Source organism: Budorcas taxicolor, chromosome 13 (assembly GCF_023091745.1).
Source record: "Budorcas taxicolor isolate Tak-1 chromosome 13, Takin1.1, whole genome shotgun sequence".
NCBI lineage: Eukaryota > Metazoa > Chordata > Mammalia > Artiodactyla > Bovidae > Budorcas > Budorcas taxicolor.
Window position 1 is genome coordinate 75,966,485 of NC_068922.1, and position 18,002 is coordinate 75,984,486.

At 38.4% G+C, this 18,002-nt stretch overlaps 1 protein-coding gene across 1 annotated transcript in view; it reads left to right on the top strand.

The window, feature by feature from the left end:
• NCOA3 (nuclear receptor coactivator 3) overlaps positions 1-18,002 on the top strand; it is a 127,808-nt gene that overhangs the window by 31,173 nt on the left and 78,633 nt on the right. The window lies entirely within an intron of this gene.

An 18,002-nucleotide genomic window follows, 5' to 3' on the forward strand; every position in this document is an offset into this window, starting at 1 on the left:
CACCATCCTTTAAAATATCCATCCTTTGCTGATAAAATGTTCAGTTCAGTTCAGTTGTTCAGTCATGTCTGACTCTGCGCACCCATAGACTGCAGCACACCAGGCTTCTCTGTCCATCACCAACTCCTGGAGCTTGCTCAAACTCAGTGTCCATTGAGTTGGTAATGCCATCCAATCATCTCTTCCTCTGTCGTCCCCTTCTCCTCCTGCCTTCAATCTTTCCCAGCATCAGGGTCTTTTCCAGTGAGTCAGTTCTTCACATTGGGTGGCCAAAGTATTGGACCTTCAGCATTCAGTTCAGTTCGGTTGCGTCCGACTCTTTGTGACACCATGAATCACAGCATGCCAGGCCTCCCTGTCCATCAACCAACTCCCGGAGTTCACTCAAATTCATGTCCATCAGGTTGGTGATGCCATCCAGCCATCCCATCCTCTGTTGTCCCCTTCTTCTCCTGCCCCCAGTCCCTCCAAGCATCAGGGTCTTTTCCAGTGAGTCAGCTCTTCACATGAGGTGGCCAAAGTATTGGGAGTTTCAGCATCAGTTCAGCATTAGTCCTTCTAATGAATATTCAAGACTGATTCCCTTTAGGATTGACTGGTTTGATTTCCTTGCAGTCCAAGGGACTCTCAAGAGTCTTTTCCAACAGCACAGCTTGAAAGCATCAATTCTTTGGCATTCAGCTTTCTTTATGGTCCAGCTCTCATATCAATACATTCAGTTCAGTCACTCAGTTGTGTCCAACTCTTTGCGAGCCCATGAACTGCAGCATGCCAGGCCTCCCTGTCCATCACCAACTCCTGGAGTTTACCCAAACTCATGTCCATTGAGTTGGTGATGCCATCCAACCATCTCATCCTCTGTTGTCCCCTTCTCCTGCCCTCAGTCTTTCCCAGCATTAGGGTCTTTTCCAATGAGTCAGCTCTTTGCATCAGGTGGCCAACATATTGGAGTTTCAGCTTCAACATCAGTCCTTCCAATGAACACCCAGGACTGATCTCCTTTAGGATGGACTAGTTGGATCTTCTTGCATTCCAAGGGACTCTCAAGAGTCTTCTCCAACACCACAGTTCAAAAGCATCAATTCTTTGGTGCTCAACTTTCTTTACAGTCCAGCTCTCACATCCATACATGACTACTAGAAAAACCATAGCTTTGACTAGATGGACCTTTATTGGCAAAGTAATGTCTCTGCTTTTTAATATGCTGTCTCGGTTGGTCATAGCTTTTCTTCCAAGGAGCAAGTGTCTTTTAATTTCATAGCTACAGTCAGCATCTGCTGTGATTTTTAACTCCAAGGAAATAAAGTCTGTCACTGTTTCCATTGTTTCCCCATCTGTTTGCCATGAAGTGATGGAACCAGATGCCATGATCTTCATTTTTTGTGTGTTGAGTTTTAAGCCAGCTTTTTCACTCCTCTTTCATCAAGAGGCCCTTTTGTTCCTCTTCACTTTCTGCAAAGGAGTGGTGTCATTTCAGCCTGTGGTTCATCCAGCCCAACATTTTGCATGATGTACTCTGCATAGCAGTTAGATAATCAGAGTGACAATATACAGCCTTGATGTACTCTTTTCCCAATTTGGAGCCAGTCCGTTGTTCCATGTTCAGTTCTAACTGTTGCTTCTTGATCTGCATACATATTTCTCAAGAGGCAGGTGAGGTGGTCTTGTATTCCCATCTTTTGAAGAATTTTCCACAGTTTGTTGTGATCCACACAATCAAAGGCTTTAACATAGTCAATGAAGCAAAAGTAGGTGTTTTTCTGCAATTCTCTTGCATTTTCTGTGATCCAGTGGCTGTTGACAATTTGATCTCTGGTTCCTCTACCTTTTCTAAATCCAGCTTGAACATCTGGAAGTCCTCAGTTCACTGAGAAGCCTAGCATGGAGAATTTTGAGCATTACTTTTTAGGTTATTTCTAGGTTTATGCTTTAAATACTTTGTTAATTTCTTAACTAAACAAAGCTAAGACTTATATTTCGCTTTGTGTTTAAAAATTACTCCCTCTCAGGACTTCCCTGGCGGTCTAGTGGTTAGGATACTGAGCTTCCACTGCAAAGGGCAGAGTTCAGTCCCCGGTCATGGAAGGAAGATCACGCATGCCCTGTGGTGTGGCCATTAAAGGGGGGAAAAATACTTCTCGGCCTCACCTTTTTTTTTAATTGAAAATATCTTAGGGAGTTCATTTGAAGTAAAAAGAAAAAAAAGCAGGGGAGAAAGTGAAAAGTGAATTAATTATCTTTGGCTGTGAATGATTTAAATATTTCTGCCATTTTAGTTAAGGTATACAGTATATTGATTACTAACTGATGGCAGAGCATGTCCAATAGATTATTTTTCGATAGGTTTCTCTTAAAAAGTTAAATGTATTTTAAAAATAAGATTAAATTTTAAAACATTTAACCTGTTAGTTGATAAATGTGTTTCCATGTTAAAATAGAGGTAGTCAGGTAGTGGTTTTCTTGTCATATATTGTGGAATATAGCCTATCTAAGTAAATATTCTGTATCTTGTGTCTGAGTTGTTTTGGTGTTTTGTATAGAAGAGAAATGTACCTTTCCTCTTTAAAAATCTTGTATTAAATCAGTAAGGAGACAATTTAAAGTGATGGAACAGTTTTTCTTTACATTGCAGTTGTAGTTGGAAATAGTGTTGCCATTTTGGGAACTTTCAAATACTGCATTTTAATTTTAATCTAGATGTCTATCTGTGCATACAAAACAGTTTTCTTGTTTTTGAAATTTGACTTTAAAATTGCTTGATGTGGATTAACAGAGCACTGATACATAAGATACTTAGTTCTCCCTCTCCCTTTTACTTCTTAAGAAAAGATGCAATAGGAACTAGGTTTTTGAGTGAATATTTAGCCAGGTTTATAGTGTTTTGATGTTGTGTTAGCTTCTGCTGTGAGGTAGGTTATATGGCAAGGAATAAACATAACTGAAGTTAATAAAAGTCTAAGTCTTATACTCACTTTGACATGTTATTTTGGTGTAATGATTTTTTTGTCCTGTTGCTAGCCTCATGTTGGGAGGGTATACTTTAAAAAATGAATGTAAGTGTATATATGTATATATACATGTATTTAATTCACACATATATAAGTATGCACAAGTACGTAATTCACTTAAGATTACTGACAAGTTTTAGATCATTTAAACTTTACCTGTGAGCTGATAAATGTGTTTTCTTTTTCATTGTTTATTTTATTACTTATTTGTTTATTTTGGCTGCGCTGGGTCTTTGTTTGGTGCTCAGGAGCTGTTCTGTAGCTGTGGCGAGCGGGGACTACTCTTCCTTGTAGTGGTGCGGGCTTCTCATTGCAGTGGCTTTGGTTGTTGAGCACAGGCTCTAGGCTCGCCAGCTTTGGTGGTGGCGCACGGACTTAGTTGCCCTCTGGCGTGTGGAATCTTCCTGGAGCAGGGATCAAACCTGTGTCCCTTGCATTGGCAGGCTGATTCTTAACCACTGGACCACCAGGGAAGTTCAGTAAATGTGTTTTTGTGTTAAAGATAAGAGAGGAGTGCTTACTGGTGTGTATCTTGCTAATATACACTAATGCACATTAAATGATAACATTCCAGAGAAAGTATTTGGTCCTCGTTTTGAGGTTCGAGCTTCAAAATTTCATAAAGATTCAGAGTATCAAGATGCTTCTCTGCAGGTTGATCTCCTGATTTATGTTGGTCAGTCAGAGCTGTTAAAATTCACTTGCACATAGTGTTTTGATATGGGTTTGGATTTTACTAGGGTCCATGAAGACTTCCCAAGGGATATATGAGCACAAATAATTTTAAGAAACTTTTTAATATGAAATTTCAAACACAAAAAACTAGGGAGAATACTATAATGAGTTCTCGTGAAACTATCTCCTGGCTTTAGCAGTTAGTAACTCATGGCCAGTTTTTATTCATACTCCTTTTTTCTCCTATATTATGTTGAAGCAAGTCCTAAATAACATACTAGTCTATCATAAAAATTTTCATAAATGTCTTAAAACATAAGGACTATTAAAAAAATTCTCACCTTAAATTTTTTAAAATATCAAATATCTAGGGATGTTCAGGTATTCAGTTGCTTGAAAAATAACTGTATTATACTTTATTTGGATCAGATGCACATATTGCGGTTTGTTGTTGTTTTTCGTTTTTATTTTGCGCTGTACTCTGTCGCTTGTGGAATCTTCGTTTCCCAGCCAGGGATAGAACCCATGCCTTGAGCAGTGAAAGCGCAGAGTCCTAACCACTGGGCTGCCAGGGACTTCCACCCTCTTTCATGTCTCTCCTAATTTAGCGCTCCTGCTGTTTCCCACTCTCTTTCCCTTGCAGTTTATTTGTTGGAAAAACTGAGATTATGTCTTGGAAAACGTTCCATTTTGCATTTGATTGGTGTCATTTAGTACATTCTTCTGTCCTCTGTGTTTTCTATAACGTGTGAGGCTTTAAAGACTTCAGTTTGCAGGTTTGTAAACTTTTGTTCTCTTAAATTCTTAACTTGGTCTGCTTGAGAATGATTTTGTAGGGTCTTTTGCTCCAGATGTCTCCTTTTACAATTGTTCTTCTAACTGCCAAAAGAAAGGAATAACTTTTTATTGTGTTGCATTGACACTGGATGTTAGCCAAAAAAAGGAAAAATCTGGGGTTTGAAACACACGGTTAACAACATATATAGGTGTCAGGATTTAGAAAAGTGAAGGACTCCAATGGCTGGGTAACAAGTGGTCTGTCAGGTGCTTTTGAATCTATTTTCATCAGAATCAAAATAGAAGGGAAGGTTAATCAAACTGCTCTCTGGGAAATAATGAACAAATAATGTTTGATAGTTCACTGAGATTTTTGTCATGTAACTAAGATTGGATTGAAAGAATTGCGCGACACTACTTTCCCATAATTTCTTCCACTTAATTATCTGTTCATGTCAGCAAGTTTTATTTATAATTTTACAAACAGAATGTATAAATTGACAAATACTGCTGCAATTTATGAATATTATTCATTGTGATATCTGAATGTATGGGGTGGGGTATGGAGAAGAACCCCTGATTCTGTATCTTAACAGATTCACTTACAATGAAAAATGTACTTTTTTCATGTATTTTATCAAAATTTGTAATACGCTTATATTTTGAACATCAACATCCTAATAATGATGGTAGTAATAATTCAAAATAAAATGTGTTTTCAGCACTTAAAGCCTGTGATCAGATGGAATTCAATTTTCAGTTTATCCTTTTGTTACAGAGATGGAATGATCAATAAAATACTTTCAGGCATAAAATAATATCCCATTATGATCAAATGCTGTGAGAGAAGAGGAATGAGAATTTGTATTTGAGGAGAAAGGGACAGTTATAAAATTTCTTGTTTGTGAGGAATGATATTAATTCAGATTCCTCTGAATACTTAAGAGTGATCTAACAGTTTATTAAAATGCTAATACTTTGGAAATTACTGATTTGTAACTAGTTAAGCTGATGAAAAATTTAAATGTCAACTTACAGATATTCTGGGTTACATAGTTTTACAAAATATCTTTGGTAGGTACATGAGCGGAAAGTTTGAAGTCCTTTGGTACCCACTTACGTCAGGCTCTGTGCTTACTGTGTTGGTGATGAAAGTCAGAATAACACTTCGGTCATTTTAAGGAGTGGATTCTCTAGAAAAACTGCATCTATGTCTGAAGCAAAGACACATAACTTTATATATATGAAAACTCTAAATGCAAAGAAGCCTGCATTCCTCCCCACCCCATTCTTAGCAGACAAACAGCGGGTTCTTTAGTTTTATATGTAGGATTACAGTTTCCTGTTTTGTATTTGGAGTTTTTAAATCAACCCTGCCTCGTGTTTTCCTTGTCAAGGTGCAGGTAGGAAAAGAAAGGATTGTATTAAAAGAAAATTAGAATAGTGATGATTCTGTTGAAAAATTTAAACTGCACTAAAAAAATAAAAATCATTTGTTCGTATCTCAGCAGTTTATTTTGCCCATATAGGAAACATGAAAGAAGAAATTTTACATGGCTTAATATTTCATCATTAAGATAATTTAATGTGTATAGTCCCCCCTTCATGAAGAATAAATAAATAGAAGGGCTAAAAAAGAAAGGTTGATGTATAAACATTTTTTAAACTGATTTCTTCCTTTTTTTTTTTGACTTGAAGGAAGCTCTGTTTCCCTAGGTTTTAAATGCTCATGCTCCAGGTTGGTCCTTTCACTGATTTTTTTCTTCCCCCCCTTTTATTTTTTGACTTGAAGGAAGCTCTGTTTCCCTAGGTTTTAAATCCTCATGCTCCAGGTTGGTCCTTTCACTGAGGATGAGGCACTTTGGTGGTAGTGTTGCCATGGTGACTGCTTTCCAAGTGCTGCCTCAAGGTCACTCATCACTCATAGTCCTGAATACTTGGATTTTGTTAAAGAAAAAAATTTCAATACTTAGTGGATAAAAAATGAAGTTAATTATCACATAGCGTTATTCAGTCAAACCTAGGAAAATTATACTAAACCATGTTTTGTGTTGACAGCATTGATAAGCTATATTTTCTTTGAATATTGCATTTTAAACTGTCATATTGGAAGGCTAATGGTATATTTATAAATTACCCATAGCCTTGTATTGTAATAATTTGATTATATTTCATTTGTGAACCCTCCCCCCTTTTTAGATGAAACAACTTAATTTTATTGCTTTATGTTTGAGTATGTCTTAACAGACCTGCCTCAGTATTTTATTTTTGATATGAGACAAAGGCAATGATTTCTTAATAGTCCCTTTTCTTTTTGGTAAACTTAACTTGAAGTTGCCAGTTGCACCTCATATTAGGATGATCATTTTATTTTCCCCAAACAAGATTTTGGAGGTCTATTGTCTACTTGGTTTCAACTTCATGTATTCTTTGTCTTATACTGCTGTTAGTTTTCCTTGTCCTTACTTTCTGGATTTTTATCTTCTGGTAAAATACAAATGTTATATCATCAGAGATTTTCATATAGTGCTATCAAAACTGGTTTTCAGTGATGGAAAATAGGAAAAGAAATGCCTCTTTGCATTAATGTTTATTTTTTTGTGAATATTATTCTAAGGAGAGAAGAGTCAGCCATGTGCCTCCATTAGGTTGAAAGGTGACTTTGAAATCAGAGATAAGAAACATTATTTATAAAAAGGAAAGTGCTACCGAAACAAACAAAATGCTATTCAAACACATATGACTAAAAACTTTGGTCTCACAGCTAATTAGAATCTAGCTAATTGCTCTACCTCCAGGGCAGTTGGATGGATTGGTTCTCATAAAGCATTTTCATCTCTGCTTTTGCAGAGCAGACACCTTTGCAGTGTCTGATCAGGATATTTTACATGCTTGAAATTTCAATGAATGCAGAGCTGTATAGATAGTATTACAAATATGCCAGGTAATATGTGCCAGCTAACGTTTGTTTCACTTATACATATTTATGAAACCAAGTGTGTTATTTGATGCTATTTTTGCTAATTTATTTGAAAAAGGAATTGATTTAAAACTGTGTAAGCTATGATGTGAGGCAGTATGATTCTAGAAAAAAGAATTTTAGACCGAGAGGTCAGGGCCTAGCATCGATCCTCCATCTTTCTCACTCTGTGGATTTGCTCCAGTCACACTTTGTGCTTCATTTTACTCAACTCTAAAGCAAAGTTTTTCCATTTCCACAGTGGTCTTCCATGTCCATGACTCCAGTCCCGGTCTTGTTCTGTGTATTACATTTGGATTATATTAAGTGGAGGAAGACTGCAGTTCATTCTTGTCTAAAACGTTGAATCTTTCTGATTAATTTTGGATATAGATTTATTTTATGCTTTCTTAGGTCACATTCTAGTAATTTTGTGTTCTAGGTGCATATTTAAGTAGATTATTTTGAAAGGAAGGGAGAAAGAGTTTGGGAGTGTGACTGGTTTACAATAAATAGCAGTTTTAAAAATGTTTCGTGACCAACTCTGTAGAATTAGAATTGACTGTAGAAACTGAAAAATATCGAATAGAAATTGATTTTGAGTATCTTGATTGTGTACTTTATATTCTAGAAGTTTTCACTGAGGAGGGAGGTTTAGCATGCAGTATGTTTTTCTTCGAAGTTCCCTTAACATATCGCTTTCCACAGCATAGGAAAGCACTAGTCTCAAAATATGGTGCCCATCTGTGTTTCTTTTTCTATTAGAAATAAAGATAATGGGTTTTAAAATTTTACAGGATGTAGGCTATATTAGCAAAAAGAGAAAGCAGTTTGTGATTTAGTATTAAATGTAAGCACATAGTTTTTACTTTGTTGGATCCCATTGTGCTTATTCTGTTATTGCCATCTTTTTGTCAGAACAGCGATCTACTTCATTTAAAAAGTAATAAAAATTCATTAGACTATAATGAATCTAGTATGGTCTAATATTAAGCCAGACCTCTATTGGCTGGTTAGTAAAACAGTGCTACAAAGATCATTCTTATTCCATTTTACCCACTTTTGCATGTATTTCCATATAACTCTGTCAGATTTCTGGGTCAGAGGGATATCCTTAATGTTTGGGTAGATAGTTCAAAATTGCCTTCCAGAAAGGTTTACAAGTTTACAGTTCTCCTAACAGTAACACCTTTTTGTGTACATTTGGATGATGATCTTAGAGCTACCATTTATTGAGTACTTACCTTGTTTTAGGAACTGTGCCAAGTGCTTAATTTAGCTCTCACTAATCCTGATAATCCTGTAAGATGATATTTTCATCCCCATTTACAGGTGAGGAATTTGAGTTTCAGAGAGGTGAAATAACTTCCTTAAGGCCGCATAACTAGTAAAGGGCAACACTGGGCTTTTAATCGCTGTTGCTTTGAATCCATAGTCTGTGTTTTCTTTATTGAAAACCAGTGTTTCTAAAACTGTTCAGGTTGACAGTGTTCTGTGACAACCTGAGGAGTGGGATGGGGAGGGAGGTGGGAGGGGGCTTTAGGAGGGAGGGGACATATTTTACACCTGTGGCTGATTCGTGTTGGTGTGTGGCAGAGGTCAACACAATATTGTAGAGCAGTTGTCCTCTAGTAATTGTATTTTGTTTTATACTTAGTATTATACAGTTATAATCTTTGATAATTATTAGTTACTCAAGAGCAGTTATGTTTTATGAGTATTGTTCAGTTGCCATCACCAATATAATGATACTCAGATATATTCTTTCTATAAAGCTTGATAAGTAATTTAAAAAAAGATAAAATTGTTCAGGTTGGAGAGGACTCTTTAATATGTCCACATGAAAATTTGGAATATGCATTTTTCCTTCAAAACAAGTGATACAGTGTTTTAGATCAACTTAGCCCAAATAGTATAGGTAATGCACTTTATTAAAAAAAAACTTTAAAATGTATAAATCATTCTGTATAAAGATTCTAGCTTGAGGTATTTGATTTTTTTAACTTTGAAAATTTGTCTAATTCTAGGTAATATTGAGATTAGCTTGTGATTAGAAATGTAATGCCAGTCTGTAAACCCAGTCTAGTTTTAGGAAGAGTAGGTTGCATTAGTTTGCTTGAGCTGCCATAACAAAGTACCACAGAGCAGGTGGCTTAAACAACAGAGATTTTGTCATAGTTCTGAAGGCTAGAAAAGTTCAAGACCAAGGGATCTGCAGAATTTTCTTCTGAGGCCTCTTTCCGTGCTTGTAGATGGCTGTCTTCTCCCAGGTTCTTCACATGGTCTTCCTCTGTACATGTCTGTGTCCAGATTCCCTCCTCATATAAGGACAGTAGTCATATTGGATTAGTTTAGTCAGTTCTCCTGCCCTGATGATCTCATTTTTATTTGCCTGTATAAAGCTTTTTCTCCAAATAGTCACATTCTGAGGGAGTAGGAGTTAGAATTGCCACTTATGAATGTGGGAGGATACAATTCAGTTTATTGTACACCATATTATATTTTGTCTTCCATATTTTAAGGATTTTGGAAGTTTCTGACATTTAAACATGTAATTTTAAGTGCCTTTTCTACATTTGAAATGACTGATTTAGTATTATGAGAATTTGAAATACTTTATAACAAAATTTTCTGTTCTTCTAAAAGAAAATACAGTCTATTTGGGTAATAATTAGAGCTAGTTTTTGTAATAAGTAAATTATTATTGTTGGGGGGAGGCAGTTTAGAAGAAGTACAGTATTCATGTTAGAAAAGAAGCTTAGGTAATGAGAAACGATAAGTAATAGGAGAAAGCCTGAACTCTCAGAATGTAACTTTTGCTACCTAGATCTTTGCTTTCTAAGATTCTTGTATCGTAAAGCAATACTAATGTCAGTAGCTACCACTTATTGAACACTGGATACATGTATCAGAATCTGAGTATTTTAAATGTTTTATATAATTTTTATAATTCTCACAATGCCTTAAGGTATTCTTTTTGTCCATTTTAGGGTAAGACCCTCACCTGGCCAGGCTGGTCTATAGCCAGAGTTGATTTCTACTACCTTCTTGTTTTCTGCTTACTTGAAATTTATCATTTTATGCCAGTGCTCTCTACCATATTATACATGATTTCATCCTTTCTGGGCAGGCTAGTTCCCCTCACATGTAGGAGCCAGAGGTTCTTCTCTGTGTTTGGCAGAATTCCAAACATCATTCCTGGAACAGAAAACTGAAGACATTTGGTGTTTTATAGCATGATATTAAGTCATAAGTGTGTGTTTTAAATTCCAGAAACTGTAGTAGCTGTGTTGGCATCTTTTAATTATATTTTAACCTCTTGAGTCAAGGGATTTATATCAGTGCCATAGATTATTTGATGGCAGAGTTATTCTTATTTTTCAATAGTGGTTTCCTTTATTTTCACTTGTGCTTATAACCAAAAAGATAATCTTCTGTATAGTAGTAGAATATCTTCTTCAGATAGTTTCTCAAATGTTAAAAGCTTTTATGTAAAACCTTTTTAAATTTTTTGGCCAGGCCCTGTGGCTTGTGGATATTCCCCGATCAGGGATTGAATCCAGGCCATGGAAGTGAAAGCCCAGAAGCTTAACCACTAGGCCACCAGGGAGCTCTTGTAAAACCTTCTTATATATTGGTAAGCAACTTCTAGGTGTTTGACCGCTTCTTGGGGAATGATTCCTCTAACATCTCTGAGCATCTATATGTATTTACTTGAATGTATCATTTCTGCCCTCATTCATGAACAAAATTTTGTGTGTCTGCTGTGTGTTAGGCACTGGCTGAAACAATGCAGAGCTATGGACTCTGCCTTCAAAAGGTAGAAGGGCAATAAGAGAGGCAGTTACCAGGTGAAAAGCAAAATAAGGATGTTCCCAGTTGTTAGTTACCAAGCTTACTGAAGGGGAGTGTATAACCTAATATGGGATTGGTAGCATAGGCTGAAAGAGACAAAGTTGAAGCAGCTGGGTAAGCTTTCAGGAGGAGCTGTTATACAGTGTGAATTGAAGGTGAGTGACAGAATCAAGATTGCCAGGAGAAATATCCATAACCTCAGATATCCGGATGACACCACCCTATGGCAGAAAGCAAAGAAGAACTAAAGAGCCTCTTGATGAAAGTGAAAGAGGAGAGTGAAAAAGTTGGCTTAAAACTCAGCATTCAAAAAACTAAGATCATGGCATCTGGTCCCATCACTTCATGGCAAATAGATGGGGAAACAGTGGAAACAGTGAGAGACTTTATTTTTGGGGGCTCTAAAATCACTGCACACGGTGACTGTAGTCATGAAATTAAAAAACACTTGCTCCTTGGAAGAAAAGCTATAACCAACCTAGACAACATATTAAAAAGCAGAGACATTACTTTGCAGACAAGGATCTGTCTAGTCAAAGCTGTGGGTTTTTCCAGTAGTCACGTAAGGATGTGAGAATTGGACTATAAAGAAAGCTGAGTGCTGAAGAATTGATACTTTTGAACTGTGGTGTTGGAGAAGACTCTTGAGAGTCCCTTGGACTGCAAGGAGATCCAACCAGTCCATCCTAAAGGAAATCAGTCCTGAATATTCATTGGAAGGACTGATGTTGAAGCTGAAACTCCAATACTTTGACCACCTGATGAGAAGATCTGACTCATTGGAAAAGACCCTGATGCTGGGGAAGATCGGAGGCAGGAGGAGAAGGGGATGACAGAGATGAGATGATTGGAGGGCATCACCGACTCGAAGGACATGAGTTTGAGTAAACTCAGGGAGTTGGTGAGGGACAAGTAGGCTTGGTGTGCTGTAGTCCGTGGGGTTGCAGTCCGATACGACTGAGCTACTGAACTGATGGGTCAGTAGAATAGCACTCTAGCTGAGAGCAGCTTGGCCAAAAAGACTTGGAGTAGTTGGGTTATTCTCTGGGAAACGGTAAGTTATTTAGTGTGACTAGATCCTATAATACAAGGAGAAATCTTTAGAATAAACGTAGACTTTTAGAGTAATCCAGGGGAAACGTCCTACTTGAACTGCTAAAGGGTAGTAGTAATGAGGTTAGAAGGAAATGGATAGATTTCACACATACTAAAAACTATAATGATACCGTGGAATGAAGGAGGTGAATAGGACATGAACTTATAAGAGCATCTTTAGTCTTGGAGTTTCTGGTTTGCTCACAGTAGGCATTTAGTAACCATTTATTGAGTAATAAATAAGATGGGTAATTTTGGTGATCAGAGTTTATAAGTCTGACATACTCCTTTTCTGTTTGGTGTTTTTGGCCATCTGAGTATTGCCATTATGAGATGTAGTAGTGGAATTTTCACATAAATCTGTATAAAAAGCTGTTAAAAGACAACGTGTCAGATTATTTCCTCATATTTCTTTCTAAGGTGAGACCTTAGACCTCATGATAGAATTTTGAGATCTTCTTAATTCAGGTGTCTTTTTGTGGTTACCTCATAGGATACTTTGTTGAGGCAACATACCATATTTAATTGAATGATACTAATTTCACACAAGCCCTTTTGAAGGCTTTATTTGGTATTTTGTTGTTTTAGTCACTCAGTCGTATCTGACTTTTTGTGACCCCATGGACTGTAGCCAGCCAGGCTCTTCTGTCCATGGGAGTTTTCTAGGCAAGAATACTGGAGTGGGTTGACATTTCCTTCTCCATGGATCTTCCTGATCCAGGGATGGAACCCTCGTCTCCTGCACTGGCCAGGAGGATTCTTTACCACTGAGCCACTTGGGTATTATTTTATTTGAAAGATAATAAATTTCAACTTTAACTTAACCTTATTGGTGTATTTTGAGAAATGAATTCCATTTCATTTGACAAAAATTAGTTGTGACTTTCAAAAATAGTTGTGGAGCAGATTAAGAATTGTAGAGGGCAAGTAGGCAGGATGAGAAAAGAAGGATGGAAGGTGTTCTTCACATTGGGCTTCACGAGATCTAAAAGAGATTTGCTCTAGTTTTCTGCTTCTCAAAAGTGAACTCTGCTTTTCTGCAGTATTTGTATCATCTGGGTGATCTTAGAAGGCCTGTCTATCCCAGGCCTGCTGAGCTGTAATATCTGGGTGTGACACCCAGGAATTGTCAGAGCCTCTTCCCACAGGTGATTCTGCTTCTTAAAGTTTGAGAAGCACTGTTGTAGACAGTAGGAAGGGAGGATTAACTCAGTGTGTTCCTTCTTTTTAGGCATTTATTAACTCCTGTGTGCTGACTCTTATGCCCTAGGGCATGCTGTTTTAAACAGTTGGGTTTGCTCTGTAGCAGTGATTCTCAAACTTCAGAGTGTATCAGAATCACTTGAATGCTTAAATTACAGATTGCCAGGTCCCACCTTCAGACAAGAACTATACAAAAAAGATATCTTCATGACCCAGGTAACCACGATGGTGTGATCACTTACCTAGAGCCAGACATCCTGGAATGTGAAGTCAAGTGGGCCTTAGGAAACATCACTATGAGCAAAGCTAGTGAAGGTGATGGTATTCCAGCTGAGCTATTTCAAATCCTAAAAGATGATGCTGTGAAAGTGCTGCACTCAATATGCCAGCAAATTTGGAAGACTCAGCAGTGGCCACAGGACTGGAATAGGCCAGTTTTCATTCCAATCTCAAAGAAAGGCAATGCCAAAGAATGCTCAAACTACCACACAATTGCACTCATCTCACACGCTAGCAAAGTAATGCTCACAATTCTCCAAGTGAGGCTTCAACAGTACGTGAACAGAGAACTTCTAGATGTTCAAGCTGGATTTAGAAAAGGTAGAGGAACCAGAGATCAAATCGCCAACATCCGCTGGATCATCGAAAAAGCAAGAGAGTTCCAGAAAAACATCTACTTCTGCTTCGTTGACTACGCCAAAGCCTTTGATTTTGTGGATCACAACAAACTGGAAAATTCTGTGGAAAAGAGATGGGAATACCCTCCACCTTACCTGCCTCCTGAGAAATCTGTGTGCAGGCCAAGAAGCAACAGTTAGAACTGGACATGGAACAATGGACTGGTTTCATATTGGGAAAGGAGTACATCAAAGCTGTATATTGTCACTCTGCTTTTTTAACTTCTATGCAGAGTACATCATGTGAAATGCTGGGCTGGATGAAGGACAACCTGGAATTAAGATTGCTGGGAGAAATGTCAATAACCTCAGATATGCAGATGACACCACTCTTATGGCAGAAACAAAGAGGAACTAAAGAGCCTTTTGATAAAAGTGAAAAAGCTGGCGTAAACCTCAACATTCATAAAGTGAAGATCATGGCATCCGGTCCCATCACTTCATGGCAAATGGATGGGGAAACAGGGGAAACAGTGACAGGTTTTATTTTCTCAGGCTCCAAAATCACTGCAGATGGTGACTGCATCCATGAAATTAAAAGATGCTTGCTCCTTGGAAGAAAAGCTGTGACAAACCTAGATAGCATATTAAAAAGCAGAGAGGTTACTTTGCCGACAAAGGTCCATCTAATCAGACCTATGGTTTTTCCAGTAGTCACGTATGGATGTGAGAGTTGGACTATAAAGAAAGCTGAACCCTGAAGAATTCATGCTTTTGAACTGGGTGTTGGAGGAAACTCTTGAAAGTCCTTTGGACAGCAAGGGGATCTAACCAGTCAATCCTGAAGGAAATCAGTTCTGAACATTCTTTAGAAAGACTGATGCTGAAGTTGAAGGTCCAGTACTTTGGCTACCTGGTGTGAAGAGCTGACTCATGAGAAAAGACCCTGATGTTGGGAAAGACTGAAGCCAGGAGGAGAGTAGGACAGAGGAAGAGATGGTTGGATGGCATCACCAACTTGACGGACATGAGTTTGAGCAAGCTCTGGGAGTTGGTTATGGATAGGGAAGCCTGATGTGCTGCAGTCCATGGGGTCGCAAAGAGTCGAACATGACTGAGCAACTGAACTGAGCTGATTTATACCACAGGACTTGGCAAACACTATGATTCAAACCTTTTATTTTTATTTTTGACCATGCAGCAAGATTTGCGGGATCTTAGTTCCCTGACCAGGGATCGAACCTTCACCCCCTCCCTGCATTGGAAGTGAGGAGTCTTAACCACTGGATTCCAGGGACGCTCCTGTGGCCATTTTTCTATTGAAAATGTCAGTACTGGCGTTTGAATGCCATGAATTTGACCAAACTCTGGGAGGTAGTGGAGGACAGAGAGCCTGTCATGCTGCAGTCCGTAGGATCACACAGAGTCAGATACAACTTAGCAACTGAACAAATGTAGCTAAATATTAGCAGATTGGCCTAAGCTGATTGCCTTAAATCTGCTTAGAATATTTTTACTGTGTTAGGAATTCCTACTTGTGACAGACAGAATCTTAGCAGGATGGAGAAATCATAGCTTCTTGAGTCATCTGTAAAATGAGATACTTTTCTCATAAGTTGATGTATATTATTTTAATTAATTTACAGTATTGTAAAAATACAAGTGTTACTGCTGAATTTTCTGGTGGTACTCTACAAGTCTTTTGGTAATAGAAATTTTAAGTTCTAATTAATAATTAATGTCTTTCTTTTGAAAGCCTGAACATACTTTCCCACTATGGTGCCTGAAAGCACTGCCTATGTGCACAGTTTTATATTCCCTAAGGCTTGTGATAAAGTGGGGTTTCCTATTTATATATGTCTGAAAAGATATTTGTGTAATAAACAGCAAAACCTTAAGTGCTCATTAGTACTTACAGACTTTGATAAGTACTTCCTAATAATGATTAGGAATTGTCAAGGTCAGTATTGCTCTCCTTTTTTCTTGCTTTCCTTCTGTGTGAATCTGCTCAGAATCTGTGATTATCAGCGTGGGTAAGCAGCCACCTGTGAAAATGGTCTAAAACATTTTTTTTCCTGATTTCTTTGTTTTGGTCACACTGTGTGGATTGTGAGTTCTTAGTTCCCAACCAGGGATCGAATCCAGGCCGCAGCAGTGAAAGCGCTGAGTCCTAACCACCAGACTGCTAGAGAATTCCCTTCTTCGTTTCATTTTAGCTTCATGATTGTGCATTTTGTATTTAGTAACTTAAATTTCTTCTTGACAAAGTAGCTCTGAAGTTTTTGTGTGAATCATTAACTGTGTAGGAAAAGGAGTACGTCAAGGCTGTACATTGTCGCCCTGCTTATTTAACTTATATGCAGAGTACATCATGAGAAACGCTGGGCTGGATGAAGCACAAGCTGGAATCAAGATTTCTGGGCGAAATACCAATAACCTCAGATAAGCAGATGACACCACCCTTATGTGAAGAAGAACTAAAGAGCCGCTTGATGGAAGTGAAAGAGGAGAGTGACAAAGTTGATTTAAAGCTCAACATTCAGAAAACTAAGATCATGGCATCTGGTCCTGTCACTTCATGGCAAATAGATGGGGAAACAGTGGAAACAGTGGCTGACTTTAATTTTTTGGGCTCCACCACTGCAGATGGTGACTGCAGCTATGAAATTAAATGACAGTTATGACCAACCTAGATAGCATATTAAAAAGCAGAGACATTACTTTGTCAACAAAGATCCATCTAGTCACGGCTATGGTTTTTCCAGTAGTCGTGTAATGGGTGTGAGAGTTGGACTGTAAAGAAAGCTGAGTGCCGAAAAATTGATGCTTTTGAACTGTGGTGTTGGAGAAGACTCTTGAGTCCCTTGGACTGCAAGGAGATCCAACCAGTCCATCCTAAAGGAGATCAGTCCTGGGTGTTCGTTGGAAGGACTGATATTGAAACTGAAACTCCAATACTTTGGCTACCTGATGCGAAGAGCTGACTCATTTGAAAAGACCCTGATGCTGGGAGGGATTGGGGGCAGGAGGAGAAGGGGACAACAGAGGATGAGATTCAGTTCGGTTGCTCAGTTGTGTCCGACTCTGCGACCCCATGAACTGCAGCACGCCAGGCCTCCCTGTCCATCACCAACTCCCGGAGTTCACCCAAACCCATGTCCATCGAGTCAGTGATGCCATCCAGCCATCTCATCTTTGTTGTCCCCTTTATCCTCCTGCCTTCAATCTTTCCCAGCTTCTGGGCCTTTTCAGTGAGTCGGCTCTGCATCAGGTCGCCAGAGGATTGGAGCTTCAGCTTGTTTCCCGTTAGCATTTTGCATTAGTGTGGTACATGGTTCAGTTCAGTTCAGTCACTCAGTCATGTCCAGCTCTTTGTGACCCCATCGACTGCAGCATGCCAGGCTTCCCTGTCCATCACCAACTCCCAGGGTTTACTCAAACTCATGTCCGTTGACTTGGTGATGCCACCCAGTCATCTCATCTCTGTCGTCCCCTTCTTCTGCCTTCAGTCTTTCCCAGCATCAGGGCCTTTTCAAGTGAGTCAGTTCTTCACACCAGGTGGCCAAAGTATTGGAGTTTCAATCCTTCCAGTGAATATTCAGGACTGATTTCCTTTAGGATGGACTGGTTGGTTCTCCTTGCAGTTCAAGGGACTCTCAAGAGTCTTTTCCAACAGCACAGCCAAAAGCATCAAATCTTCAGCGCTCAGCTTTCTTCACAGTCCAACTCTCATATCTGTACATGACTACTGGAAAAACCATAGCTTTGACTAGATTGACATTTGTCTGCAAAGCAATGTCTCTGCTTTTTAAT